We start from the raw sequence: 10,773 nt of genomic DNA, 5'->3' as shown, positions 1-10,773 counted from the left end.
GCAACGTGTGCAAACTTGACTACTGGTAAACAAGATGCTTCAATTACTCCAGTATTTTTGCATACAGCACAAGCTGCACTAAATCCTCCTTCCTCATGCCTCAAACATGAGCCATCTACAAAATGCTCATGATCAGATTATTTTAGGGCTTAGTGCATAACTCTGTTAAAACGAAGCAATCATGCTTAACTTCATCTCTCACTTCTTCTCCATGAACATCAGGCAATAGAGTAGCAGGGTTTAACATGGCACACCTAACCACTGTCACATTTTCAGCTCCCAAAATGATTCTTTCATACTTAGTCATCCGACTAGGAGTATGATACTGTGTTCGAGTTCTTGTTAAAAGAATCTCAACTGAATGTGGAACATATACCTTTACTGGATGTCCCATCACAATTGACTCACTCTGTCTAGACCCATACAAGTAGCAGTTACTGCTTTTAGGCAACCAGGTAAAGCTAAAGCCACAGGATCGAAAGTAGCACATAAATATACTACAGGATGTCTACTCAAACCATGTCTTTGGGTTAAAACTGAGAGCGCACAACTCTCTCACAACAGAATAATGCAAATTATTTCGTATAGTCAGGCATACCTAAGGCAAGTGCCTCACACAAATAAATGCTTAGTTTTACAAAGGCTTCCACACTTTCATCATCCCAAACTATTGGGTCCTTTGCCTACAGTACCCCACTACATCAAGAAACGTTCTGACCTCTCTGTGGGTTTGTGCCAACTGCATCTGTTTTATTATTTTTATTCGTTCTGGGGTCACTTTCCTCACTCCCCTTTCTATTTGGTGTCCCAAATATTTGTCCCCAGTTCGACAAAATGTAAACTTTTCTGGGGACACTTTAGGTCCACCATCACCCAAATGATTTAGTAATGCAATTGGATCAGTAACACAGTCATCTCAAGACTTTGATGCTATGAGCAGATCATCGATATACTGAACTAGAACCAAATTTCTAGGCATAACTAGTTTTTCTAGACACTTTTTCAAAATTTGATAGAATATTGATGGACTTTCTGTATATCCTTGAGGAACTCGATTTCATACTAAAAAACAATCTTTAAATTTAAAGGAAAAGAGGTACTGGCAGTCTGGTTGTACAGAAATGGAGAAGAATGCTTGACATAAATCAATTGCTGTAAACCATCCAGCATTCCAGGGTATCTGATATAGAATCACTGCTGAATTTGATACTACTTTTTGAAGTAAAGGAGTTAGGTTCTTGAAGTGTGGGAATGGCTGAACCTTATATATACATTTATAGAAAAAAATGCCAGCCCACTTTGTTTGGTTATGCTCTAAATCATTAGCAACAGATCAATATTAATTTTGATTTGTTAGGTATATTTATTTTTACCTTCTCTTTAGATTCTCTTTTTTGAAAAGATCAGTGGTTTCTATGTCAGAAAAAACAACACAACATATATAACAAATATATACATCAACTTATACACAACATTTACCAAAAAACATTATTACATACATATATACATTCACTATACACTTATACTCTCATTATATACAACATCGCTTATACAAATCTATTTTAGACTGTTTTACAGGCAAATATCAACTCTTTGCCTCGTTGACCATCAATGGTTACAATTAGAGGAACAGTAGTGAACAAAGTCACAATCAACCGGAGATAACACTCAATATCAATTCTGTGAGTCAATAGTTGTAAATATTTCTAAATTGTATCTCCGTTCTGCCGACGCGTTTCGAACACCACACAACAGTTATGGGTTCTCCTCAGGGCCTTGTCACTTCTATCTGCATGTGTATAGAAAAAGACCAAACAACGTTTCAGTGTAAATTTCTAGCCTCATATTTTTGCAGTGCTTGCATTATACTGCATGTGGGGTCCATGTTACCTTTCATGTAGCTGTAGTTGTCCTATGTCAGATTCTAGATCTTTAGAACTGCAATCTGAGGGATATTAATGAATCCTAGTTAGAGCCAGACTTGGAATGAGCCTTTAGGTTACTTAAACAAAAACACTGCAAGACATACCTTTGTTTTGTCTTTATGGGTCCGTGTATGGGCGTCTCCCTATGGCTCGTAAACACTTGTCACCTACGGGCAATGCAGGGTAGGTTTACTAATTGTGGGCTTGTATTAACTCTCAAATACGTGCAGCAACTTTTAGCTATCTTCCTACCTTATTAGGTGCACCGATAACTTTGGGAGCGTCTCACTCCATGTTCGGGTTATTTTGTGTGCGCGGGCAATCTATCAAAGAAATGACAATGGACAGATTCTAAGTTTACTTGTTTCTATTTAGGGGAAGGCTATATCCGAGTCATTGCCCGTCCGTACTGACCTTGTTTACAACGGTCCTCTGGACTCTGGTTGTGCGCGCCGCGTGGTTCCTTTCAATTACTTCCCAGTGGATACATTGTTGAGGAGACAAAGCGGAGCGCGCATTAAGCACCCATTGTTAGCTCAATTCCCTTCGCGTATAATCCCTTTCTCATTCAGTCTCTCCTGACCTCTTTTGCACCTTACTGCAGCTCTTCCTCACTTCGCTATGGAAGACAAAACAAAGGTATGTCTTGCAGTGTTTTTGTTTAAGTAACCTAAAGGCTCATTCCAAGTCTGGCTCTAACTAGGATTCATTAATATCCCTCAGATTGCAGTTCTAAAGATCTAGAATCTGACATAGGACAACTACAGCTACATGACCCTAAATTTTGGGCTAAGATTCTTACCAACGTCTTTAATGCCTCTAGTATAGCAGGTTTCCCGTCGTCTTGGGCTAAATCAATCACTGTCCCAATATTTAAAAAGGGGGATAGAGGGGACCCAGCTTGCTACAGGCCAATCTCTCTGTTGGACTCTGCAGTGAAAATCTTGGGCAGAGTCATTTTAAATAAACTGAGGAATTGGCTGGATGACAGGGGGGTCCTCTCTAACCTCCAATATGGATTCAGAGAACATAGGAGTACCCTTGACCAATGTTTGAACCTTCATCTTCTCATAAGTAAGTATACAGTAGCTAAGGAAGGTCTTTTGTATATGGGTTTTATGGACCTTTTGTCAGCATTTGACTTAGTCAACCGCTCTAAACTATGGGCAATTTTATGCGAAATAGCTATAGATCCTCCACTGGTAAACTTTTTAAGTAATTTGCATCAGGAAATTTTAGCAGCAGTCAGGGTGACTCGGGAAGGATGGTGCACTAGCCACTTTAGCTCAAGGAGGGGTGTCAGACAAGGATGTATTCTGGCCGCGCTTATTTTTACTATATATATTACCGCCTTGGCGAAGTCCTTGGGGGTGGCTACTCTGGATGTATAGGGGACTCGGTTATTCCTGTTCTCCTGTACGCGGACAATGCAGTGCTACTGTCACGTACGGGCATGGGTCTCTGGAGGCTGCTGGACCACTACGGCGGCTTCATGGATTCCTTAGACCTAAAAATTAATGCCAAAAAGTCGCATGTAATGGTGGCCGGGAGAAGTGGCGGGAATGCAAAGTCAAAATCCTTTACCTGCAACAGTGCTGAACTATCGAAGGTACCGGTTTTTACTTACCTTGGGGTCCTTTTTGATGGAAAAGGTTTGTGGGGACCTCAACAAAAGCTCAAGAGCAATGCGGTTGCCAGGTCAACTGCTGCTCTTCTAGGTTTTTCCAAGCGGCTGGGAGCAAGACCAATGGAGGCAATTCTGAAGATTTATAATTCCAAATGTTTGGCGATTGCTTCCTATGGTGATTCTATATGGGGGTATATGCCGCACAATAAAATACAAGTTGTGGAAAATAGGTTCCTTAGATCCCTTCTGGTAGTTCCTCAGTTGACTCCAACTTATTCTTTGCACACAGAATTAGGCTTGGGCTATATTTCAGACCAATTAAAAATGGCTCCGTTAATTGCTTGGGTGAAAACATGGTTAAACGAGGAAATTTCCCTGAACCACCAGATCCTCAGGGATTGTGTAGCATTAGACAAGGCAAACAGGGTGCCCTGGTTGATGTACGTTAGAGCGGTGTGCATCAAGCTTGGACGTCCTGAATTGTACACATCACCTGATGGTATAAAAAAAGAGGACATAGGTTGGATTAAGAATAATTACCTGAACATGTTAGAACTGGAACAGGAAAATCGGGAGCTTGACAAGCCGTGTGCCAAAGCAAATTATGTTTTGTTAACCTCCCCCTCTATTGAACCATATTTAAAAATTGTGACCAAGCCATTTCATCGCTATTTGTTGGTCAGATTTCTGTTTAATTTAATACACCTTACTTTAGGAGCCTTTTCGACATGGGGAAAACCAGAAAACTTGATACCATGATCTTGCGAACATTTCTCAACACAAGACACTATGCACTTTGTCATGTTCTGTGAGTTTTACTCTGAGATACGGAAAAAATTCTTAATCCCAATACTAAGAGAGGCAGATTTTGTACAAGTGATGCCCACCTTGCTTTATTTGCAAATGCTAAGGTGCACGCGTGTTATCCATAGCGTTGCTAGTTTTTTGGTGGCCGCTGCCCGGATCAATAACAAAAAGAGTGTCTGTATATAATACTTTTGCTGGTCCACCACTCAGATGAATTGTCTATCGCACTGCCTGTTATAATGCACATGGATTGTTATAATTGTATATATATTATTTGAATTTTTTTTAATTTTTAAATGTATCATGTTTTTATATTGCCTTTTATGATTTTAACTAATCGAATAAAGTGTTTTGACTGACTGACAATAGCCTATGTCCTTATCACCAATGTTCTCAAATCCCCTATACTGTTTGAACACCTGTAACAGGCGTTCATAATAAGCATGTACAGATTCATTCGGTTCTTGGGTTGTTCTATCGATTTTTACCCAACCTGATTCTTTCGGTGGAATTTTCCCTTTCAAGAAAGTAATCACTTGGTGATATTTCTTCATTACTTCATCTGAAGGGGCTTCGGTTTTTTAATCTCCTAGGTACTCATCACTAGGCTAATCAACTGTGATTTTACATTCTGTCCATAAATCGGCAGGTACCACTATGTCAAACGGACCATCCAAATCTTTCAGCAAAACCTTTGAAACCTTTGCAAACCTTTCAACCAGCGTGTTCCATTCAACTGGTTTTTCTCTCAGCTTGGGAAAATCATTAGTAAATGACAAAATATCCTGTCTACTCCATGGAAAATGTACGTATCCCCCTCCGGGAACTTCTCTCATCAGGTACAATCTTTCTGCCTTTCCTGATTCTTTTAATAGCTATTCAGATGCTGTCCGACTTGCCTGTACTTCCTCCTTCTTCTTCGTCCACCTAGTTTTCCACCTGTCTAAATCTCCCCATTTTTGTAAAATAGTCATTAACACTTTAATTTGTAGTTTTCTTTCAGACATATTCATATTTTCCAGATCTTTGTCAGTAAATTCTGCTCTATAGGGTTTATTCACTAACTTTGATCTCCCTACTTTAATTACCATTTCAGAGGCAAGTTCTGTCAATTTTTCATGGAATATCTTTGCATTTCTAGTTATGCTTCTACATATGAACAACCACTCTTCTTCACTGTAAGAATTTAGTCTATCTATTCCCACATTTCCAGCTACTATCTCTCCCAATTCCACTTTTAATTTGTAAATGTCTAAAATCTTTGGGGGTGAACTTTGTTTTTCTATTCTTAGTGCCCATCTCTCCAGATCTGCTGGAGTTACTGCTCTTGCATTTCTAACTCCGGAGGATGCCACTGACCTTCCTTCTTTTGAACAACTAGGTATAACTCTTCTCGGGGTTTCATTTGTTTGTTCCCATATTGGCAAATCCATTAAGGATATTACTGAATCACATTTAATGGTTTGATTGTCAGTTATTTGGGGGGAAGTGTTTGGGAGTTCTTCTGGGGATTATGAAGGGGTATCAACTTCACGGATCTCATATCCCACTGCGGCTTCTTGTAGCTGCGTCAGTGAATATCTATACCAGGTAGCTTGTGAGAAGTATTATTAGGGTCATATGTAGGTGGTGGAGCGCCCCGGGTACTAGGAGGAATCAACTTTGGAGGAGCCCTTAGACTTCTCACAAAAGATTGTCCATAAAGCTAAGGCGGCTTCTCACTTCTACAAGTTGTCTCATGCTAATTTACTTTTAAGATGCGTAACAATACGTTCTAATATTTTATCATCAAATGTCCCTTGTTTTGGCCAGGGATATGCATATTTCTGAGTCACTTTATGCAACTCCTGACAATAATTTTGCAATATTCTCTGATCATTTGGAAAAGTCTTTCGCATGTGCGCTAGGGGAGTCTCCATAATATCTTGTATTTCTAACAATTCTTACAATTTAATGTTTAATTTTCTGACCAATATTACTTTTTCTTTTAAAAATTCACACTAGCCCCTATAAACAAGAGCATCTGTAAATGTGTTAAAACTATAGTATATCAAACATTATGCATTACAGTAACATTATGCAATGACAACATCACTCTGGGGCCACATTTCCGTTCACACACACTTGCATTCAACATCAACATTTTAAAAACACTTTACCTTCTTCTAAATGTGAATCAACATTGTTTAACTCTACAGGTAAATGCAGTCAGCAACCATTTGCCACTTCCCTACTCGCTTAGAGAGGATAACCCTCAAACCATGTGTCTCATTCACCATGTAATGACTTCTGGACATTAGGCGAAGTGGAAATTCAACTGTTCAGATAGTACCTGTAGGCAAAGTTTAACAACATCAGCAATCTCTCTATGTCAAATACCTTTATTTTGGGACTAGCAGCCCGTCCCGACGTTGTCTGGGTATGAATTGCTGCCGGCCAGTAGTATATTGTTTTGTAGGATTTCGTTTTGATAGCATTTCTTATCTGTGACAGGCCTGTGAAACTCTCCGATTCACAGTGCACTGCTGATGCACTTAAGAGTGCGCGTTCAGTAGTGTGTGAACTCGAGTTTCTCTACTTTATTTTTCCTTGCAATATTATATAGCGCGAACTCGACAACATGGCATGAGCACAATTTACATTACAGAAGAACACATTCATTTGTGGTAGGCACGGGGAGACAAAGCGATTTGCCTGGAATCACAGGATGTTGAGCTGATGCCGAGATTCGAACGTAGCTCCCCAGCTCGAAAGTTGGCAATTCTAGAACTTTTGGCGTAGGTGTGTCTAAAAGTGTATGTTGGTGCTGGCCATCAATGAGAGAGACCTGTGCATTTTTCAAATGGGTGGTGAAAAAATATGAGTATGTTGCTGGAGATGTGGGCCGCCGTGCCACCAATGTACTTACCGGGGCAGTGAAGTACCGGGTTTTTATGGACACGGCGGTGCCAGGGGACGCACCTGAAAACTTCGAATTCTCCCTGTTTCGGACCACAGAAACACGAGTCTTCTAGGTGAAGTCAAAGATTGTATTTATTGGCTGCAACCAGTAACAGGCATCCTAGAAGTACAACAGCATGTAGGTTCTCAGGAGACTGCTCAAAGATACAAAGCCAGTCTTCTTATTTATACAAAATATTGTGCTTTAGGCTCAAATTCCCTATTTTACAATTGGTTATTCACATACTTTACTACAAAGAAAGAACAGAGTCATGATGACAAGCCCACATTCTGATAATTCCAGCCCATGATCAATTACTCGGTGAGGTCCAGTATTTCCATCAGATATCGGCGGACCCCCAATAAAACAGGTAACCTCCTCCTCGTAAAACAGGTCATAAAGCCAAAAGCAGGGACAGGTGTATGTAAGATTAGGCGTGGTTTGCGTGCGATGAAAGGTTCATGATGTGTTGTGTCTTGATACGAATCTAGCTCGGCCACTGGGAAAGGTCCTGGCCGAACAGGTTTGGCTTCGGGCAGTGGAGTCAGCTTGCCCAGGTCATGGAGGAGTCAGCTACGGTGTACGTGTCCTTTGGACTGGGTTTTGGCGTCTAGTCATTTGGCTATGTGAGGGCAATCACAAAATGGATGCCGTTCACAAAATGGAACCCAAGGGTTTGGAACGGAAATGCTGATCTCGAGGTGATTTCGTCACTCGATCGTGACGGAAATGCTTGTGCATGGTATACCCGTTATTTCCGGTCTTTTGATACCAAAATCGTTTCAATACGATGAAGTTTATGACACGGGTCCAGAATTTCAGTACCACAGGCCCTCCTTTTGCCCTTACATAGGCAAAACAACCAGTACTCATGCTAATCTGAGTCTAGGTCTATGTTCACAAAGTCATTGAGATGTTGCTGTAGCATCATCCTATTACTGAGCTTGTTTCTTGATACAGGCTTCCTTACACATGATGTGGCACAGTGGCCACATATTGCAGGAGCGCACTGTACACATAGGCAGAGCAGGAAAAGAATGGCTAAGGCCATCCCAATGACTATCAGGAGTTTCCATCCCCAGGCCGATGTCAGTTCCCAGAACCACCCCATCAGTGACCAGTCTCCCTTGTCCACATGAATTGATTCAGAGATTTTTTGCAGTTTTGAGATGGCCTGGTATACTGTTGGTGCGTTATCTAGGATGAAAATGCAGCAACTTGATTGGATCACTTTACATACCCCACCTCGGTCTGCAAGTATAACGTCCAACGCGACCCTGTTCTGAAGGGTCATAAGGCGGTCCGACTGGAGCTCTGCAGTTAAGTTACTAAGGGCATCGGTAGTTTCAATCATTTCAGATTCAACTACCCTCGTCAATTGGCGAATGTTCCTGCTGTTCACCATAGGCCCCCAAAACGGCAGAAAACCTTTTACGAAGTCGCCAAACTCTTGACCCGTAGTGTCGTCTTTACTCACGACACCTCTAGCTATCCTTGTCCTATGGTAATCTGCTGCGGCCGTGTAGGTGGGTGGCAATAGGAACGAGACAAAGCACGTGCCCGAGAAGTCAGGGGGCAACCAGGTGTATGCTCTATCATTGCAAACGAAATATGTACTCTTAGTTGCTAAGAGCGGGGGAGAGGTCTGGGATGAGAAGACGTAAGTTTCAGTACAGACACTCTTCCCTAACTGAGCTCTGGGATTCTTGCCATTTCCCTGCAGACATAGGTGACCCTGATGTGGTACGATCCAGATCGGGGAGGATCCCTTCGCTAGCATGTTCTCACTCACGACAGCTTCATACCCCAATTTGTTCCATCTACTGTAAGCCTCCAATTCATCTTTCGGAATCGTCCTATATGTATCAACATTTCTGCTCATGTTTGTGATTCCTACCACTAATGCCTCATTGTTTGAATTGCTTCTCGTGGAACGTGAGGGATATGGTTCGATGGCAAATAGGAACATTGTCTGAAATGCCCATAAAGAACCGTAGTATTTAAATGGCAGGACAAAATATGGGATACCTTTATCTGTAGTATGTGGCATAAGACCACACACCCAACAATTTGTCGTGTTTATTACCAACTGTAGGAGCTGGACGAATGAATTATTAACAAACTCCAATCTTCTAGCAGATTCGTGCTCAGGCAGAGCGTGAAAGGAATGAGGTGAAACAAGAGGAGGAGGAGTGGGCTGCGTGGTGTGTGCAAATGACACTCGGAAAGTGAATAAAGCGTAGCTTATTAAAAACATCATTATACTACACAACATAAAAATGCATATTATCACAAATTGTGTTCTTGCCATTACTGTGCACATTCTCGTCTCGAAGTTCATCGACTTGGCAGGTCTCTCCGCCTTGAAAAACTCCATCCTCTAGAATTGCTGCCCGCGGCGGTTGGGTGTTTCTGCTAAAGGATGCTTCTTGTTAGTCCAGGGCAACTCCCTTAGACCAACCAGAACCGTTGACCTAACGTCCTCGGCTGCACCCCAAAGACTTTGGGCAGCCGCGACCCTAGCAGCAGAACCCGGATGGCGGTTCTAAAAAAACAAAAATAAGCAAGTTCCTCAGAGGGGAGAGAGAGCTGCACCTACAAAAATAGAAAAGCCATACTTCTTTATTTGTCAATAGTTATAATTCTTGGCCTCAAATTGTAAGGTGTTAGGAAGGAATTGTTTATCTGTTCATAGTCCTAGTTCTTGGCCTCAAATTATAATGTGTTCCTCCAGGCGTTGTCTGATCCTGGAACAGAAGTTCAGGCTCTGTAGTGTCCAATCGCATTGAGGGTGGCACAGATCCTTGTAGAATGTCGTCACTCTCGCATGCAGAACTTGTTCCTTTTATCTGTGCATCCCTGAAAAGCAGGTAACGAGGCAAGCTTTCGGTCTCAGAGTCAGCAATCCCCTCCTGGACCCGTCGGTCGTGTGGCAACGGTAGCGGGACCCGTTTACAATGGACGCCGTGCACCCAACTCTTCTTGCCGTGCACCCGGACTGCGGTGCGGGTTGCCAGCAGCACCTGGTGGGGTCCCGTCCAGCGTGGCTGCTCGTTCTTGGTTCGCTGGAAGTTGCGCACCAGGACCCAGGTGCCAGGTTCAATAGCGTGGCCTGGATCGCCAGAAGCTGGTGGTAGGGAACTCTGAACCTGTTGGTGTAAAACACGCAATTTAGTCGTCAATTCGTACAAATAGTCAAGCAGCACAGGATGTTCTATCTCGCTGAACTTCGTGGGCCTTGGCACACCCCATATGTTGGCCGGGCGGCCGAACACGATCTCGTAGGGGCTAAGTCTCATTCGCGAATGTGCAGTCATTCGTGTTGATAGGAGTGCCAAGGGTAGAGCGTCAGGCCATTTAAGACCAGTGCTCGCTTGGATTTTGGCTAATTTTAGTTTCAGGGTGCCGTTATAGCACTCTACTAACCCAGCTGATTGGGGGTGATTTGCAGCGTGGAATTTTTGATCAATGCC

Source organism: Lissotriton vulgaris, unplaced genomic scaffold (genome assembly GCF_964263255.1).
Source record: "Lissotriton vulgaris unplaced genomic scaffold, aLisVul1.2 SCAFFOLD_406, whole genome shotgun sequence".
Taxonomy (NCBI): domain Eukaryota; kingdom Metazoa; phylum Chordata; class Amphibia; order Caudata; family Salamandridae; genus Lissotriton; species Lissotriton vulgaris.
Note: the sequence above shows the minus strand (reverse complement) of the source record.